This window comes from Gouania willdenowi, chromosome 6 (genome assembly GCF_900634775.1).
Source record: "Gouania willdenowi chromosome 6, fGouWil2.1, whole genome shotgun sequence".
NCBI classification, from domain to species: domain Eukaryota; kingdom Metazoa; phylum Chordata; class Actinopteri; order Blenniiformes; family Gobiesocidae; genus Gouania; species Gouania willdenowi.
Window position 1 is genome coordinate 12,943,447 of NC_041049.1, and position 21,473 is coordinate 12,964,919.

General features: G+C 35.8%; 2 long non-coding RNA genes across 3 annotated transcripts; both read right to left on the bottom strand.

Annotated features, from left to right (window-relative positions):
- Window positions 1–594: 594 nt before the first annotated feature.
- Window positions 595–16,038, bottom strand: LOC114464593 (uncharacterized). Its single transcript, XR_003674238.1, has 3 exons — window positions 16,016–16,038; window positions 6,369–6,375; window positions 595–737 (listed from the first exon to the last, which is right to left on the bottom strand). It is a non-coding gene; the product is annotated as an uncharacterized LOC114464593 (long non-coding RNA).
- Window positions 16,039–16,451: 413 nt separating this feature from the next.
- LOC114464592 (uncharacterized) lies at window positions 16,452–20,381 on the bottom strand. 2 transcript variants are annotated; one of them, XR_003674236.1, is made up of 4 exons: window positions 18,619–20,381; window positions 17,076–17,448; window positions 16,836–16,975; window positions 16,452–16,584 (listed from the first exon to the last, which is right to left on the bottom strand). It is a non-coding gene; the product is annotated as an uncharacterized LOC114464592 (long non-coding RNA). The 2 variants fall into 2 exon arrangements; XR_003674237.1 differs by lacking the exon at window positions 18,619–20,381 and having other exon boundaries at window positions 17,076–18,612.
- Window positions 20,382–21,473: the final 1,092 nt, after the last annotated feature.

Sequence of the window (21,473 nt, forward strand, 5' to 3'; positions counted from 1 at the left end):
TGAGCTGCGGGTGATCTCATTGGCTGGGACTGCCTGTGTGGGCGGGGCTACGCTGCCTCCCAGTTCAGTAAAAATAAACATGCGTAGTAGCTCCAACACAGCAGCAGTGCAGCAAGACCTGCCACTTTAGGCTAGCAGACCCCTATCAAGAGACTGTTTACTTTAGCTTCTACATGTTCCTATTGATAATGTGACAGTTTAGATATAGTTTTATAACAATTTATTTTGTCAATCATGTTTCTAATAAAAAAACGTGTGGTAACATCATCATATCAAGCCTGGATACAGAGAAATGGTTGCATCTGTAAAAGCTTTCACCAAGCTGAATATGCAGATCACAACCTCAACCTTGGGGTTGGGACCCCATTTGGGGTCACGAAACACTGGGAGAGAAACTAAGATAACTTTTTTTCTTTTTAACAATTTGAGCAATTTGAGCCCATTTTTGCTCATTTTTACACTTTTTCTGTAACTACAGAATCAGAATTCCTTTATTATTCAGAATTCCTTTATTAATCCCAGGGGGAAATTGCTACACCAAACTTTCCACATGTTAACCTATTTTCATCACTTTTTTTGGCATAAGATTTGCTCCTTTTAATGCATTTTTGCTACATTACTCCCATTTCTGCCACTTCTCCATCAAATTTCATCGCCTTTTCTGCACATTTGTTCCACTTTCGAGACATTTTCGGCACTTATTTAACTCTTTTTACCACCTAATGTCGAAATAACCTCTTTTTGCCTTTTTTCATGCTTATTTTTCCCATTTTAACCACATTCACGGTTCGTCATGCCCATTATTTCCCAGTTTAAACTAATTGTTCCTACTTTTTAAAATTACACTACCTCAACCCAAACACCCTGCCCCCTTTCTGCCACTTTCAACCCTTTTTTTTTTTTTTTTTTAACCACTTTTTCTGTCAGTTTTTGGCCACTCTAATCTTTGGCTTATTCAGAATCAGAATCAGAATCAGAATCAACTTTATTGGCCAGGGGTGAATGAATACACACGAGGAATTTCTTTTGGTGACCTGTGCTCTCTCAGGTAGTATAACATTAAATAATAACAATCAACTAGAATAAAGAAAAATAAAGAAAATAAAGAAAAATAAATGAAAAAAGAAGTATAAACATAAATATAAGAGTAGTTAGACTAATATGTGCAAACTAAATAAAAATAACAAGATAATAATAATAGTAATAATAATAATAATAATAATAATAATGAAATAAAATAAGAATACAATAATAATAATAATAAGATAATAGTGCAGTAGTGCATTGATGAGTAGTGCAAATATTATTATTATTATTATTACTATTATTTCTCTGCATTAAAACTGTGACAGACCCCTGACGACGAGGCTAAAGAACACCACTAACAGATATAGATCTGTAGTACCTGAGGACCCCATTCTGGGTTTAAAGGTCCAACACATCAGCCTTTACAAGCCATTCAAGGTCTGATAAGGAACCAATCACTGGTATGAGGTGAAAAAATGACAATTTAATCAAGTATGAACAAACAACTCAGCTACTTCAAACCGTCTTAGAAGCTTCATTGAATCAGTGTTATTTACAACTATATGTTGACAACTGTGTCAGAGCAGATGTTTCTGTGTATACCAGTGTTCAAACTGATCCTCCATAATGAATAAATTCCTGTTATAGTTGTGTCACCTCATATCTATAGGCGCTCCCATTGAGTGCCTGGCTTTGTCTTAAACTTATATAACATCCATTGAAAGAGAAATACCGTTCCTTCCTTCAATCAACAAACAGGTGGGGTCTCAAACGTTATCTGTGTGAACTGTGGTAACCTATTAACTGATAAACACCAGCCGCTGGTTCAATGATGTGATCAATACATGTAAAATAATAAGAAAACCAAAGGTGACTAACATCATTCTTTGTGGATTTTCTTTCCCTGGTGTTGTAACACATTTTTCAATACTCACGGTCAACTTTGACCAACACGAGGTGGGAATGTGTTGCAACTTGTTAGATACGATCAAAGGTTAAATGATCATTTCTTAAAGAATGACATTGATCAGAAAAACACAGTGACTGTTTAACACAGCAGCCATGTGACCACGTCTCTGACTGATTCAATGTCACACTTTGATTATTGTAGCCACACTGCTCATCACCTTTTACTGCTGTAAATACACTAAACCAACAGGTTGTTTTGATACTATTATTACAGCCAGAGATGGAATGAAAGTAATGGATCACAAGTACTCATATTACTGTAATTGTGTTGCTTTTATGGGTATTTGTAGTTTTTTTTAGTATATTTCTAAATCAGTCATTTTAAAAGAAGTCAATTAATTCGCTACATTTCTACACCCAGTCATTACTGAGTAAATTGTTATTTTTTGTGATTATTTTTTTACTTGTGACCATACCAGTCTGTCATTTCCCAATCTTATTAGATCTCAGAAGCTAAGCAGGTCTGTTCCTGGTTGGTAGTTGGATGGGAGACCACTGAGAATTCCAGGTGCCACAGTGGGGTGACAGTTACCCCAGTGGTATCTGTCATTGTGTCCTTGAGCAAGGCACTTAACCCACATTGCCTAGTGTGAATGTAGTGTGTTGGTGGTGGTCGGAGGGACCGATGGCGCACTAATACAGCCTCGCTTCTGTCAATCTGCCCCAGGGCAGCTATGGCTACAATAGTAGCTTACCACCACTAAGTGTGAAGTGACAGAGTAATCCCTTAATCCTGTAAAGCGACTTTGAGTATCCAAAATACATGAAAATAAAATTCATGTATTATTATTATTATTATTATTATTATTATTATTATTATTATTATTATTATTATTATTATTATTATTATTTCTGTTTCATGGTCGTGCCATTTCTGATCAACGCCCAGCCCCTTTCTTGGGTTCAGATTGGTGGTTCTACCTTTTATATTGTTACCCACATGGCACTGTTTTAGAGTTCAGTAGTTATACTTAGTGCATGAGAATAAAAAAAAAAATGTAACTGAATTGAATTAATTGGTGTTATTTTATTTTAAAAAAGAATTGTACATTTTGACAAACCTTTTATTTAAATTGAGTGCCTATCGTGCAATATTTAGTCTCTTCCTTTTTAAGTTTATACATGAGATGTTTACTGTATGCAAGGGAACCGTGTCAAGATTTATTAGCAAAAATAAACATGGGGGTGTGAAAGTAACTAGTAACTTTTACTTTGAGTACTATTTTTTGTATGACTTACATGTATTTGTACTTGTGTACAATTTCAATCAGGTAGCAGTACTTCTACTTGAGTAGGATATATCAGTACTCTTTACACCTCTGATTACAGCACAAATTCTACATTTTTTACCTCTGCCAAGGAGGTTTATTTATTTGTTAGTTTGTCTTTTAGTACGCCAAAAGTACTTAACAGATTTTGCCGAAATGTTAACCAAAGATAGACCTTACGTCATGTATCACAGACGGGATTCTAATAACGTTTAAATATAGTGAATGTGGTCACGTCCACAGATGCATCCAAACCCCCGACACATATACGGTCAAATCTGGTTCTGCATCCACATGGTGCTGCTACACCTATTATATACTGTATTTCTAGATGATCAACTCCATAACCCCACAAATCTCTGCATTGATCCCAACACTAAAGTCTGCAGTAGACACGAGCCATGTGATCATAGATTAGAAACATTAGAGCAGACATAGGAAACTGGTGGCCCGGGGGCCACATGCGGCCTTCTGTCTAATTTTATGCGGCCTCCAACGTAAACATACAAAATGAAAGAAAAAATACACAAAACAAAAGCAAGAATACATTAAAAAAAATACAAGGAATTACAACATTGTAGAAAAATACAGTAAAATACAAGAAAAACACACAAAACCACTCCAAGAATGAACAAACGGACAACAGTAATATGACTCCAAATACAACAAAATTACACAAAATGACAAAAAAAATTACAAAATTACATAAAATGACAACAAAAGTACACAAAAAAAACAAGAAAAACATAAAAATGACTCAGCAAATCCACAGTACTTACAAACAAGCAGAAATACACAAAATCTACTCCAAAAAATGCAAAATGACAACATAGATGCACAATATGACTCCAAAAAACATACATTTTACAGGAAAAACACACAAAAGGACAACAGAAATGCACAAAATGCAATCAAAACAGAGAAGACAATGACAAACTGACAACAGTAATATACAAAATTACAGAGAATGACAACTAAAGTACGCAAAAAGACAAGAAAAACACAAAAAACGACTCGGCAAATCCACAGTACTAACAAACAAGCAAAACAACAACAGAAATACACAAAAATTACTCCAAAAAAAACACAAAATGACAGCACAAATACACAATATGACTCCAAAAAACACACAAAAGGACAACAGAAATGCACAAAATGCAATCATAACAATCAAGACAACAAAAACATACACAGAATGACAGAAAAACACACAAAGTTACTATAAAGACTCAAATTTGTTCCGTCCTGTTGGTCATTATTCTAAATGCTGACATTAATGATAATAATGTGACCCTTAGATCAAACAAACACATTTTTGTGGCCCCCCGTTGTGATAGACGTTGCCCACCTCTGCATTAGAGCTTCACTGTGAAACGGCCCCAAATTAAAAAGATGATAATAGCTTTCTCATTCGCACGAATTGAGGCATCATTTAACCTCCTTCCAAATTTAGTTCATGGGTAATTATCACCCAGTAGCCATCAGGGTAAATTTAGATGAAACCATATATCTCTCCTGCAAATTACATCATTCAAATCTAAATTAGGATAAATTAAACCCCCTTTTCCCCCCATTTATACACACTATATAAATACATACATGCACAATAGGCAATGAGAGAGCAGGTTTGCAGGTGCTCACTCTTATAGAGGAAGACTCAACTGATGATGAAGTGAAGCGTTGACAGGGAGCCAAGGCTGGTGGGATGGATGGAACGCACTGAATATAGCGTCTGAGACACCACTGCAAATTAATCTCTGAGCTCCATAAAGATGTGTCTGCTATAGATAGCAACAGTTAACTTAGAAAATACGAGAGGACCGTAACATCTGAGCCAGGGTTGACAACATCGCCTTCAAATAATGAGCCACACACACACACACACACACACACACACACACACACACACACACACACACACACACACACACACACACACACACACACACGAGGAAAAAAATCTATGTAAATACTAAGAAATGAAAATATGGAGCAATAAAAATATGAAATATAACAGCAGGGCCACAGAAAATAAGAAGTAGTTGCACTGTTATAACAGTCTATTGACATTATGACCAAAAAACAAACAAGCAAACAATAGTTTAAAGAATAGAAAAGTGCAGCTTTTAGAAAGAAACAAAATAATTTCAAATAAATTGGTCTAAAAGTGCAATGCACACACACAGACAAAAAAACTTTTAAACATTTTTTTTAAATTCTTACAGAGGTGGGAAAAGCGAAATCACAATAAGACAATTTTTTTTTTTAGATTTTTGTCGCTTTGTGTTTGCAACCGAATTTTGGGCCCCGAGCCAGACATTGAGAACCTCTGTTGTAGTAGAAACACACGTGTACACACTGTGAACCCAAATGTTCAAAATAGTTCATATTCAAAGTTATTAAAAAAAAAGTTCTACTAACTTAAGAATTAAGAATGTTATGTTATTTCTGTTTCAAATAGGGATTATTTAAAAACAAACTTCATTCATATTTCACTTTAATTTAACTTCTTTCAAAAAGTACAAGTAGCCAGTCATCCAACTTTTTAGGTTTCTGAAAATTTTGACTTTTAAGATAATCAACTTAAAAAAAAATGGAGGCAATCGATTGCCTCAATTTTTTTTAGTTCTGGTAACTTATTCAGGTTTACAGTTTAGTATAAAATCAAACTTTCCCTGTGCTCATTTAAAAAGTCTATCATAAACCTATACTCATTAATAAATAACTAAACAATGGTTGCTATTTGTTGGTTTTTTTGTTTTTGTTTTTTTGCTTGACTTTTGATTTTGATTTCGACGTTAACGTTTTTCTTTTTCCTGTTTTCTGCTCCTTTTCAAAGTTTTTCTGTCTTGACGTTCCTTTTTATGATTTATTTTTTTCTCTTTAGTTGAATATTATTCTGTTTCATTGTATTTTAAACTGTGCCCAAAAATAAAAAATGAAATGAAATGAAAATAAGCAGCTACTTTTTAATGTTTGAAACGCTCAGTTTTTGCTCCGTCACCATAAAAAAAAAAAAAATCCATGTTTTAGTTGATAATTATTTTTTTAAAAAAATGATCATTAGAGTTACATCCGTATCACAACATAATCAAGTCTTGCAACACTGTATCTTATTTTAGCCAAAGCTGTGAAATGCATCTGCAAATAACACTAAAAAAAAAGCAGCTTATTCAAATATATGACGAGCAGCCTTAACATCCACCATGTTTAAAGTGAACACAGCTGCACAGAATGGGATATAAAGATCTTATTCTATTCTTCAAATCAACTCATTAGAATCAACATAAAATAAAGGCACGTTGCACAGCTGTAGAGGGATGAAATGACAGTGGAATGGTTGTGAAGGCTTAAACACACAGAGAGTGCTTGTTAGTGTAGAGTGAAGCCTGTCATTAGGATGGCACTAACCACTGTGGGAATAGAACGTCTTTGAGAGCATAAACCACACAAAGAGACATAATAGTGGAAGTCGGCAAACTGGGAGAAAGCAATGGTTGATGGTTCAGGGACCGTTTCGCCTCTCCACGTCCACACCTATGTCTGAATTCAAGAAGAGAAACTTTAATAAACTGGAAATAAACACAAACTGGCTGTATAGAGATGGTAAAAATGTAACGTATTTATTGACCATGTTTGTTTAGCTTCTCAGGTTCATGAAATCTTTTATTTTTATTAATGGGCCACATTTGATGGAAAATGAAGATGTAAATCAGAGATGGGCAACTTTTATCACAGCGAAGGCCACAAAAATGTGATTTATCAACATTCATGTCAGCGTTCAAAATAATGACCAATCTGAGCATTAATACAGGAAATAACAAAGGGCTTCTGTGCACCTATTGTCATTTGGATAATTGTTCCTCTTATTGTGTGTTTGTTGTGTTTTCTGGGAGTCATTTAGTCCATTTTTGTTGGTGCTTAGCGTGTTTTTCTGTCATTTTGTTAAAAAAAACAATTATGTTTTTTTCCCCATTTTGTGTAACTTGTGTGTGTTTTTAAAGTCATTTTTGCAATATTTTGTTGTCATTTTGTATATTTTCCTCTAATTTTGTGTAGTTGTGTGTGTTTTTGGATTATTTCGTGATTTTCTTTCTTGTCATTTTGTGTGTTTTTGGAGTCATTTTGCATTGTTTTGTTTTAATGTTTTTCTCTCTTTTTATGTGTGTTAGTTATTTATACCCAATCTTTTAATTTTTTTTTTTTAACTGAAAAATATTTTCTTATTGAAGCGATATATTTTTGGGACACAATAAAAAACAACAGTTATTTTGTGTTCTTTGAAGTCATTTAGTGTATTTTCGTTGGAACTTTGTATATTTTTCTGTCCTTTTGAGTGTTTTTGTTGCCATTTTGTACATTTTTCTATCTTTTTGTGTGTTTGTTGTTGTTCTGTAAGTAATTTTGTACAATTTTACTGTCATATTGTGTTTTTGGAGTAATTTTGCTGTCGTTTTGTATATTTTCCCTATCATTTAGTGGGTTTTGTTGTCATAATGTGTGCTTTGTAAGTATTTTTGTCATTTTGTGTATTTTTGCTGTGGTTTCTTGGATTTTCCTTTTTATGTGTTTTGTTCTCATGTATACCTTGGGAGCCACACAAAACTAGACTGCGGGCCACATGTGGCCCCTGGGCCACCAGTTGTCTATGTTTACTGTAGCTTAAAACCTCCAACAATAGCTTCTGCTGATTTAGTTTGTCCAGCCTTTGACAAAATCTCTTAAAACTTTATGTTTCCCTCTTCTTCTTAGTGACAAACATCCCGTCCACACACTAGTGCCATCATAGTAAAACAGTCACTTCTATTTACTCCACCTGTTATAATGTTATGGCTGACTTTTGTATATTCCAGTGATGGATTATGGTTTATGTTACCTGCAGACCGATGTTTCCCGCACAATGACGCCTCTGTTTGTTGGACGTGGAACTAAATAACACAGACACTCTATAATCATGTGAGCCTTGGGATTCAAAAAGGCATAAACAAAAGTGATGGGCTGGCTGTGGGAACGCTGAAACTAAACTCCACTGTCACCACGACACACACTCACAAAGACTGAAGCAGATGTCCTCCACCCAAACCAGTCGTTCCTACTGAGAGCTGGACTGGGACGAAGGGAAACGTCTAACACACACCTGACAAGTGACATATCGAGCCTGCACTACGACGCTGGAGAGAGATATCAGGGATGTCTTCACCTAACCAAACGTTCTCCGTCAGAGATAAGCTGTCCTACAAAGCTGGATATAAACACATTCACTTATTCAGACAGAATATGTGCGTGCTACAGTGACATTGGTGGAGACTGCAGCGTCAGACCAATCACAAACAGGGACAAACTGTGTAGAGCATTTTACGTCACAATTCAGGAATATGTTTTAAAAATATGAAGAATTAAATATTCATAATTCTGACCAAAAACAACACTGTTGCTGCAAAAAAAAGCAGAAAGGAAGGAGTGCACTGTTACTAAAAGCGTAAGATTATACAATATGAATCCATCGGATAACAGCGTCAGTTTCAATTTACGCAGTTGTGTTTCTATTCAAGTAGTCCTCCTCAATGTATCACACACACACTGTGGTGAGAGTTGATTGAAATCTATACTTTTATAAATGATGTCATCGGTAAATGAAATGATTGCATTTATCTGTTAATAATCTTTCTTTCCTAAACGCAGCTGTCAGATCTGCGCCAACCACGATCTTCTAACAATGAAGAGGTCATTTTCTAAGAGAACTGATTGGTCAGGAGGCGGGGCTTTTCTACTCGCTCAGCTCAGATCTAATCCACTTCATAACCTGGTCCCAATCAGGTAAGTCATTCAGCCTAAGTTACCAGGGTGATTTAATCCAGTAAGAAGTTAGCCAGAGTCGTAGGACAGAACACGCCAAATAAATCCAGGAAGTAGCGTGGTAAGAGTAAATCTAGCTTCGTAGTGCAGGCCAGGGTTGGGGTAAATTATAATAGCAATAGCGTAATTGATAATTAATTACAATTATGGCATAATTATGATCGTAATTGTAATTTTACGAATGTATCGTCGTTGTAATCGTAATTGAATTGGAATTTAGTTAAGATAATTGACTTTGTAATTTTAATTACCATGGAAATTCAATAAAAACTTTCAATTATAATATAATTAAATACAAAACAGGTCTATGGCTTACACATAAGTAGTAAACAAATATTAAAACATGTTTTATATTAAGTTTTCCCACTATTGCAATTTTCACACTCACACAGATGGCAAGGGTTAGTGTTAGTTTGTGGGTTTTTTTTAAAAATAGGGACAATACAGTTTTTACAGAGTAACAATATTGTGAATGTAACTGTATAATAGAAGCAAAATTAAGAAAAAAAGGGCTCAATGTTTAATGCAAAGAGTTTATAGTTATTGCTAAATTCCAACTCTTGTCCCGACTCCCTAGTAGGGCTTTTACATAAGATACTATAATAAATGCACTAAAATTTTAATGCAAAGATGCTAAAACAACATTGTACACATAAAAAACTGCATTCAATCATCACAACGCTATGTGAATAAAAGTTAGTGAAATTGTAATTGAACTTTAGTAATTGAGAAAGTAATTGCAATTGACTTTCAGGGGAAAAATAATAATTGTAATTTATTTGTCATTGGAAAAAATGCCAGTTATTATTGAATTGTAATTGAATATGGATAATTAAAAACATAAATGTAATTGAGCCCTACCCTGGTTCAGGCCCATCATGATTCAGGCTTATCTTACGATAACCAACACGGAATGAATGTGATAACATTAGATATTCAGATTGCATCGCTGCCATGGGATACTCAGGTCAATAAGAAAAGGTTTCACCTTTCATTGTCAAAACAAACATTAGGTTCATTGTCGAGTGAACGAACAGGTTTTTATCTTGAAGTTTACAGTTAGAAATCAAACAAATGCTTTATTAGTGTAATCTAAATTAGCCTCCTTCAATTCTTTACAAGAGCGAGTTCAGTCGTGCCAGAAAGTGTCTCGTGAGTTTTTATCACATCAATATCCTGCTCTACCAAACCCTATCCAAGAATAGAAAAGAGGAGTAAAGTAACTACATCATATCAGCCTTTGGTGCACGCACTGGAGGTTGAATATCCTCACTTGCAGGCTATAGTACTTCTAAGTGTCAGTGTAATTACCAGGCCTGTCACCACATGCATTATTGAACATCTGAGGACCAACAAACACTGCACTAGTGCTGTTAACTCACACACCATCCTTTGTTGTCATTCAGCAGCCTCCATATATTCAAACAGTCAGGCTACATAACACACAGTGTCCTGCTGTGTGTAACGCACACTGTCAGAGGGAGTCTGATTTACACCATCTCTTCTGCACATGGACTGAATAAGAACACAATAAAGATTCATTCCTTTATTCATTCTCCACAATGAAACAGCAACAATGCAAAGGATGGATTTCACCTGCAGGTCCAACACATTCACCACTCAACAATGACTCCAATAAAGCAAACATTAGGGCTGTTGTATGGCGTGCACCCTCAGGGAGAACATGCAAATACTGCAGAGCAAAGTTTGGAAAAAGCATGAAGCAATAACAATAATTGTAATTATAAATAAAGAAATAAATGATAATAATGAGGATTAGAGCCATAAATACCAAATAGAGGTTTAAAATGTGTGATGTTAACAAGAATCTCACATTCTAACACTAAAGGTTGTGGTAATAAATGACATCAGTTTAAAAGAAAAGTCATTTTTGACTGGAAACAGTTTGTTTAAAATCAAATGAACACAACTTGAGGGCAAGATAAATTAATATAATATAATATAATATTATATAATTCTCTTTTGTGGCTCGATCATAATCCTCACCGCTAATGCAACACCTGCACTCTATAATGTTACATTAAAATTAATTCCTTTTTTTTTTTTTTTTACATATTAATTAATATATGATCATACACAACTATATAGCCTATAACAAATAAAAAAGTAATACATGATATTTACATATTCACATTTGCATATCTTAATTTATTTCTTTTATTCATGTATTTATTTATTTTTGCTTAATTGAGTTATTTATGAAATATTACGACCAATAAATATGTTTAAATTAAATCAGCCAAACGCTGCAATATAACGTACGAGGTAAATTAACATTATTTAATGATTTGTTTTATTTTTTCACCACCAACCTCTAACCTATGGCTTGCGGACCGATAGAGGTCCATGAATCTGCTTCCCAGCATGCATCACTGAGTCTTTGGTTTACTTTGATCTTCCTGTCAATTATTTTCCTTCTTTAGGTAAGTTTTGATTCAAACTCATCCTTTCATCCTGCGTGGAAACATCCAACAAAAGCTGTTTCTTTTTTTTCTTGGTTCATGCACAATTGTTATAATTTTGCACTAAATGTTTTATCTTTGTCAAACTTTGTAAACTCTCAATGCATTTTTACTTTTTCCTGCTTTTAAAACAAACAAAACAAAACAAAAAAAAATGGTTTCAAAATGATGGTAATATGTTATAACTAATAACGCCCAATAGATCTGATTTACAAACAGGTGCCATAATGAAGCATTAATTAGCGTTATTCATTACACCTGTTAGTGTTCATACTGTAGTGTTGTGTGTATTTGATTAACAGGCACGTGTTGTTTTAACCAAACACCCAAAGTCATTTATACGTTCTTTTTTGGGTTAAATCTGGTCTTTAGTCTTTATTTAATTGTTGAAATTGGGTTTTTTTTTTTATGGACCATCAAAATATGGTCCCAATATAGTTGTTTGAATTCAGTTGTTATTGGACCATCCATATAGTCAAATTTTAGCCCTTATTTAGTCATTGAAATTGGGTTTTTTTCCATTAAAATTGGTCCAAAAGTAGCCCTAACACAGTCGTTGAAATTTAGTTGTCACTGGATCGTCCATTGTTGTCTAATTTTAGCCCAAGTGCAGTCTTAGAAATTGAATTGTTATCAGGCCGTCCAACTAGGTCTAATTTTTATTTCACAATATAGTTGTTGAAATTGGGTTGTTATTGGACTGTCCTATAAGTAGCTCAACAATTTTAACCTTTTATTTGGGCTAATTTGGTCCAATTGAATAAGAAAAAGAAGAAAAGGTATCGCAACAACTTCAAACCTAACAGCCCACAAACATAAACCCAACAATACAAATCTAATGCTGGTACAAGTTGACTGTGAAGGTTCCCACAATTAGGTATTAGCGTTTGAGAAGGTAAGATACGATAGGAGGCCATGTCTGTGACTTATCACAGATACCACAGCACCCCTGTTTGACTACAGGAACGGTGGATTGAACCATTTGTCTTCCCCCGTCCTCGAGAACAAAGGTGCCACAGGAATTTACGACCTAAATGTATGACTTTTCCCTCGTTGTCAAAGACCAACGGCAGAGACACTTCTGCTCCAAGAACGAACAATGAAAACATTTTAGAAGTGGACACAGATTTTTGATAAAAATTGAAATGTGTTTTTTTTTTTTTCCCACAGGAAACATTGAAATTCTTAGTATAAGGTTACATACAGTAAAATGACAGTTTACGTGTTCCTAATGATTATTTCTCAGTAACCTTGCAAACAACACATCACGTTTAGTGTTAAACTGTCCAGAAATATGATCTCTGCTCTCATATTATTATATTACAGTCAAATTTATCTTTCCAAAGATGTCTTTCAAAGACTTTGTGAACACTGAGCTCTGTGTACAGTAAAGTGTGATGGTGAGTTCCCACACTGCAGCAAATCCCTCCCTGCGTAGATGTTTTTTTCTGTACGTCTCAGCATTGTTTACTGAAACCCAAAACACGACAACAATTTTTGATGAGCTGGCGTGTCTACAAGATATAATGTATAGCAGATATTTTTATATATTCTGAGAGAGTAGGTGGAGCTGTAACACTATACCAAAGTTCAGTTTCCTATGTGATGTAGTTCAGAAGATATTGGAAGCTGAAAATAGAAGAAAAATAAGGACGACCATAAATCAACACATCCCCCCCCCCCCCCTTCACTAAATTGGTCATATTTCAGAAATGATTCACCTGATCAAACAAAACATTCACAGTGTACCTGTTCAATAATTAAGGAACCATTTGTAAAAAATTTCAGAATTTTTTGAGACCAAAGTATGTGGAATATCCTGAAATGACATGGAATAACCCTTATATAGGATGGTTCAAAAGTCCTGGTTTAGCAACTCTAGAGTTTAACGGTGATAAAAAAAAAACTTGATGTAATTATCAAGTCCCTGATTACAAGTTGCTGACATTTTGAAACTTTAAATAAATAGATTGATTTGCAGAGTACGGAAATATTGCCGGTGTCTTGATGATGGCTGTAAATAAAGGGAAATAAATAAAGGTTAAATACGTCTGAGGCAAAGCTAGATGTTGTAAAGTGGTCAAATCTGCTTTATCAGTGATGTTTGAGCAGGTATTGATCAGCTCTGTGAGGAACAGCGTGACTCGCTCTGATACAGTGACAATGATTGTGTTTGTGTATGAGTGCTGCATGGTGGTTACCACTGCCCACACACACACACCCACACACACACCCACACACACACACACACACACACACACACACACACACACACACACAGAGACACACACGCACACACACACACCAACACACAACACACAACACACAACACACACACACACACACACACACACACACACACACACACACACAACACAACACACAACACACAACACACAACACACAACACACAACACACAACACACACACACACACACACACACACACACACACACACACACACACACACACACACACACACAACACACAACACACAACACACAACACACACACACACCACACACACACACACACACACATACAACACAACACAACACAACACAACACAACACAACACACACACACACACACACACACACACACACACACACACACACACACACACACACACACACACACTCACACACACACACAGTATGTGAATGGACACTGTTAATTATTTACATCTAACAATGTTGGGCAAGACAAGCAGCAGGCTTTCAATGACTGTACACACGTGTGTGTGTGTGTGTGTGTGTGTGTGTGTGTGTTTATGACATCTGTACAGAGTGCATGGATGTTATCATTCTTTGTATCTACTCAACAAAACAAACAAATTAAAAGTGTCATCTATAGTATTTATGCTCAATACTAACCAGGCCTGTTCCAACAGGAGCGCAGGTCAACAATGAGCTCAGGTTTTGTATTAAATGAACCATCTTTAAAGGTTTAGTTTCACTAAAACATTGTGACTAAAGTGTTGCGTGCTTGGTGCCTGAATTGTGATATAATTGTGATTTTTTTAAATATCAAAAACAGTTTTTTCGTTAATTACTACATAATTGCCTGCGATGGACTGGCGCCCTGTCCAGGGTGTACCCCCGCCCAGCGCCCAATGAGAGCCGGAGAATGGCACCGGCAGACCCCCGCGACCCTGAACAGGAATAAGTGGGTCTGAAAATGAATGAATGAATGAATACATAATTGTAAATTGCACAAACATGTTGTACATTTTACGTTAAATTAAGAAAAATGTTAGTGGCTCGTACACTTGATGATTTTCTGTATAATGTAATGGAAATAGATTAATTGCATAAAGTAGAAGAAACAAAGTGTTGCACACTTACATTTCCTACTTTTTTAAGTTACTGCTAGTTTAGCTCATTATCTCACCCTCTCGTCAAAGTGAAACCGTGGAAACTAAATATCAAACAAACCTTTGGACTATTCAGTGCCTTTGATGTATAACTTGCGGTTTCAGAAAGGTTAGTGACGTGATTTGTCATTTTTAAACAGGTTTATAACAACCAAGTCTCATCACAGGGATCGAGAAAGTGTCACAAAAATGAGTTGAAGTCATTTTTTGTGCGTGACAAAACAATTTCCTTATATTTTTTTGGAGGCACGATTCGTTCGTTTTTGTGCTTCACAAGCACAAATGTTTGTCAAACTTCTTGGAATGAATTGCAAACCGACGTATTCATCACCTTCACCACAACAATGACACTCAATAACATGTTCAAATAGGTCGTAATTGACAAAATAACTTTCAATTGAAACACTCACAAAAAAATAAGCACGTACAAAAATAGAAACGTACATTTTTGTAACAGTGGAATGTTTCACCAAATACCATCGTGTTGTTAGAGATGAACATTAACACAATCAGATTAATATCAGACTCAATGCTGGTCTGTTAAAGTGAAAGAGAAAAGATGTAAAATGGGGTAAATAGTATTAATACATGTACTTATGTGCAGTGCACACACACACACACACACACACAACACACAGTTAATATTTGACTGCAAGAGATAAAGAAAAAACATTTTAAATACCAATTTAAAATTATGTTGCACTAGAACAGGGGTTCTCAATCTTGGGGTCCGGACCCCATTTGTTGTCGCAAGACACAGGAAAGTAGCCGCCAGATGCCTTCAAGAAATAATATTTTCAATTTTAACCCATTTTTGCTTATTTTAATTGTTTTTTATACAATCACACCAAACCTGCAATATTTTAACGTATTTTCATCACTTTTTCTTGCTGTATTTTTGGTCATTTGAATGCATTTTTGCTACATTATTCCCATTTCTGACACTTCTCTGTTAAATTTTAATGCCTTTTCAGTTTCAAGACATTTTCATCACTTATAAACCCTTTCCAACACTTTTCCACCTAATGTTGCATTACATTGACCCATTATTGTCACTTTTAACCTCTTTTCACCATTTATCAATACATCACCAATTTAAGATAATTGTTCCTTGCAATTATTCCAATATTGACACTTTTAACCCTTTTGACCACTTTTTCTGTCTGTTTTTGGCTACTCTAAACTGCAACTTTTAGCTAATTTCTGTGGTTTTATAATCCCATTTCACCACCTTTTCCATGGTTTTTGGTCACTTTTAATCCATTTTGTTTTTGATTTAAACAAGGATTTACATCTTTAAGATGACTATATACTATGGTGCAAATGATAATAAACTTCCTGGATAACTGGATATTATTCAGATAAATAAATAAATGTGGTTATCACAGATTTATAGAACAATGGACCATCATTTTGCTGACTTTATGGAGGGACCCCAAAAATTCCTCCCCTTTATTCCCCCTTATAGATGACCCTGTCCCCACATGACTGTTCTTCAATGTTCATGTCTGTGTTCAACCACCTTCAGGTACAGTGGGGGTCCCCGCTCTCTGGAAGCTTTATTTTGGGGGTCGTGGCCTGAAAAAGTTGAGAGCCACGTACTGCACTGAAAGAATTAAAAAAAAAAAAAAAAAAAGCTCTTAAAATTAAGCTTTAAGCTTTAAAAGATAGGTTTAAATTAGTATTTTTATTTAACAAAATAGTCAATGATGAACATTAGAGGTTTTTGTTTATTTTCTACTATTTTATCCCATTGAATCCAGTGAACATTTTAAGGACATGCTCTCCTCTGCAGTAGATGTTTTATAGATATGTATAGTGAATAAAGGCAGATCACTGAGGACAGTCTGTTCTTACTGTGGATGGAAACACATCCCTGTCACTGCTTCAGAAACAATCTTTGAGCTCCGTGTGCAAAGCCTCAGTCGATGATGCAGAACGCTGAGGCTGGGATTCCAGCGTCAGACCATCATTCATCCTACTGTAACATTTCACTGCTGGTTGTGGAAACAAATTAGAGAAACAATAAAAAACAAATTCAGAAGGAAGCATTTAAGGAAATGAAAGACATTTGATTTATGTAAGAAAATAAATGACCTTTAAAGCCTGTAAAAATCTCAGCTCTAGATTAAATCCCTATAACCACAGAACCTGCATTAATATCCCACTGCAGATTTTCTTTCTCTTTTTTTTTAATGCTTGGGAGGGTCACAAGTTTGTCTTATGTAACAGGAGGGGGGTTAAGGTGAGAGGATGCTGACTGCAGTCCTCTTCCTCTTCCTCTCCATCTGCAGAGAAGAGAGAAAAAAGAGAGGAGGAGGAGGAGGAGGAGGAGGAGGAGATGCTTCGAAGATATGAAGAGAGGAGAGCGATAAGACGAAGGGAAAAGAGTAAAGAGGGTGATGATGAGGAGGGACACGGATGCAGGGATAACAGATTGGAGAAGAAAATGAAAAATGGGGAAGAAAAACTGAAGAAAATGGCAGAAATGACAGGAAAACAGAAGGAGAAGAAAGAGAAACAAGTGGAAAAAAGAAAAGAAATCAACAAAAGGAAAGTAGATAAAAACAGAGGTTGATTGATGAGTATAGCAGTGTTAGAATAAACACTGAGTATAAAAATATACAAAACAGAAATAAGGCCATCATGTGTCCCAGTGTTGGCTTTCATAAACTAATGCTGATGCCACCGTCACATGACAGGACGTCTGTCATCACCTGTCGACTCAATGGGACCAGAATGCACTTCATCACCTGTAGTCACCAGTAGCTGTGTTAGTGGAGCACGGCTATGTTTAGGAACCCATCCTCTAAGATGCAGTAGTGCCCAAACAGGGGTATGTGTACCCCTGGGGGTACAGGAGCACATTGCAAGGGGTACTCAGAAAGATATTAGATATTAGTTTAAAAATAATCAGGAAATGTTCCGAGTTCCTTTTTAGGCTTCTTGTAATTGACTGAAACAGGATTAGTTTATGCTGCAGACGCCATTTTAACACTTCTGACTATAGGAAACAATAATTAGCTACATTTAAAAAGGAAACCATATTTATTTACTATTGACGTAATCACATAAAGGTTGCATGGCATTTAAAAAAAAGAATTCCACTTTAAATTCCACTCATTGTTTTGAATTTGTAGATGGAAACCAATGTTGGAGACACAGTTAGTGGTTTAGGAGAGTCCGCTTTGTTCCATAAATGAAAAAGCATATGAAGTTATGGAGAGGGTACTTATGATATGAAGAGGGGGTACACATGATTTGACAAAAATTCAAAGGGGGACACGGGACAAAAAAGATTAAATCGGTTCAGGACTGTTTCATTCCATTCATTTACAAAGTTTGATTCATTCATTGATTCACACAGTCATAAAAAACGTGGGAAGTACAAACACGACTATGATGTTGTCCCTGATCCTCCAATGGGAAAACCGCACTAAAGGCCGCCCCTAATCCAGACTATACTTCGAGTGTCAAACCCAAAACCCTGAAGCTGAAAAAGAAGCAAGAAACAGGCACTAAATGCAATCTGGAGCATTTATTGCAGAAGTATTTGTAAGGTTTGACCTGATAAGATTCCCTCTCCCAGTGGAGTTTGGCAATGATTACTGGTAAACACCCAAAACCAGCTCAAACAAACCTCAAAGGGGCCACAAAACTAAACTGGGTCAATCCATCAGATGAAAGAGGAGCCGATGCAACATAGTCTTCTGAAAAATGACAAAGAACAAAAGCATTGTTATCAATCAGGAAATCAGATTCTATCACCTGTATGATAAATAATCTAAATGCAGGTTGTTTCTTTAAAGCAGACGAGCTCATCCCAGGTCCTATTGGTCTCTAAAAGCAAAGGTTATCAGAGGGTAACAGTGACAACAGCCTCAGACGTTGGTAAATGTTTGCTCAGATATCATAGATAGTGTGGGGAATCGTTTCCTGCACTTCCACTCAAATAATCCCTGCATACCAGCCTGAGTGGCTCACACTACGGCCCATAAATCCTGCTCAAACAGTTGTGTTTTTCTACTTAGGAAACATGAGAAACACAAGCCACTAAGGTCGATTCCTCCTTCTGCAAAGATCGAGGACCAATTCCTAAGATTTAGCAAAATATTAAATACAAAACTTTTATTCGTTGTCTGGAAAAAACACTCATGGTGCAGGAGCTTGAATAGTTGTTCTTCAAGGGACCGTAAAAAGTGATATGAGAAGTAAGAAGAACCATTGAGACAGAAGTAGTCACTGAGGAAAAAAATATAGAACAAATCAGTAATTAAAATGGGTTTAATTATAGAAAGTGTCTATTTGTACGGTTGCCGTACGGACAACCCCTGGTGCTATTGGTACGGTTACCGAAGTACAAGTACGTAGCGTCGTAGGGCTAGGGTTAGGTTATAACTCAATATTGCAACAATTTTTAGGGTTAGGTTTAGTCTTAGTCACACGACTTAAACTGGCGAATGACTGACCTATCACATGACCTAAACTGGTCAAATAGGGGACGGTACGGAAAGAATGCCGGTATATTGATACTGTAACGGTACGGTTAGCCACTGCCTAACAATAAATGGGTCAGTTTTTCTCATACCTACTGTTGCTGACTATTGTTCCGTTTGAATAAATATCACTCGATCAAACATTTTCTAACTTTGCACACTACAAAAAGAAATAAAAGATTGTGTGATTTGTGCTGGTATCGGCTAACACTCATATTCGGTATTGTATCGAAAGGGTGAAAAATTACAGGTTTCATCCAATCATATTTCAGGATCAAAGAAACCGTCCTAGAGGTCGTCAGAATCAAAGTAACTAGTGTTGTGAACTTTTTCCCTGGAAAATCTGACTTTATTTTAATTCGACCATCATGATTGAAGACATCTGCATTAGTTCATTTACTCAATGACTCCCTCTTCTGGCCGCTATTGGTAATGCTGCATGGGAAGACGTCACTAACTTCCCCACTGCAGGTCAGCTGACATCCTCTGCATCATTCCCAGACATGCTAACACCAAAGGTATTTAAAAGGCGACAAAAAAATCCATCGTATTGGGGTCTGGAGGGTATTCTCCCCAGATATTTTTTTTTTATTTTAACACAAATTAAGCAATATTGAACACTGAAGAGTACAATGAGGAGAAATACACAATATTCTTCAAGCAAAAAAAAAAAACAAAAACAAAAAAACAATAAAAATATATATATGAAGAATTGTAAAAGTACCAAACATTGATATAGTTATTCGTTACTTAAAGTTAACACCACTGCTGACGAGCTACTGGTTTTATAGTCATTTTAACAGTTCCCATCCCTTGTTTGTTTTGTTTTGGTCTAGACAAGTCTCTCAAGCGGCGCACGGTGGCTTAGTGGTTAGCACGTCCGCCCCACAGCATGTGTGCTGCGTTCTCCCACAATCCAAAAACATGACTTGATTGGAGTTTCTAAATTGCCCATAGGAGTGAATGAGAGAGTGAATGGTTGTCTGTGTCTGTGTTGCCTTGTGATGGACTGGCGCCCTGTCCAGGGTGTACCCCCGCCCAGCGCCCTATGAGAACCGGAGATTGGCACCGGCAGACCCCCGCGACCCTGTTAAACGGGAATAAGCGGGCATGAAGATGGATGGACGGATGGAAGTCTCTCAAGCTTTCTTTGATGATCCATGAGCTTTTTACCAGCCACTCTTTCTTTATCCACTGTTATTGCTTTGTTTCCAGCTGCACTGTACTTTCATTGTAGGGTGAAACATTAACAAGACTTACATAGGGCACCAAGTAAAAAATAATTTATTTTTTTCCCCAAATTCCATTTTTTTAAAATTCTGATTTCCACATTTTTAATCTGTTTTTTTTTTTTTTTTTTTAAAGAAAAATTGTATTAAATTTTAAAAAACTCAGAAAATATTGGTTTTCAACTCCTGTGAGTAAACAAAATGAATAATTAAACAGAAATGTATGTCAAAATAAATGTGTAATTTAAAACCATGTCTAATAGGTATCTATAGATTTTACAGACATGAATTATTCTTACTGCTCCTTTTTAATTATTTAAAATATGTCATGAAGATGTATTAATGAAAGCAGCAATAATGTCAGCCAACATATATTAAAAAAAAAAAAATTAAATTATCCTTATATTACTCCAGATGCTTAAATATAGACACAAGATGCATCAGTTATTTCACCACTAGGAGCCAGAATATTAGAAGCTATCTAGTTATTTAGAACCTACAATGTTTCAGACTCTACAATCCCTGGAATCAGTCTTGTCCACAACAACACACGTCACTTTCAGTGGATTCAATTTTTATTGGTGGATTAAATGATTCCTTAACGTGATAAATATAGGGCCCTACATACCTGATGAACGTCTGCATGTTTTTCCGGTCAAGTAAACCGGTTTAATCCACTCCTGTGACTTGTCCCAAGCAGGTCCGTACAGAGCGTGAGTACTGAGGGCTATGCGCTCACATTTTAGTCCACCGCGGACTATTATGTAGAA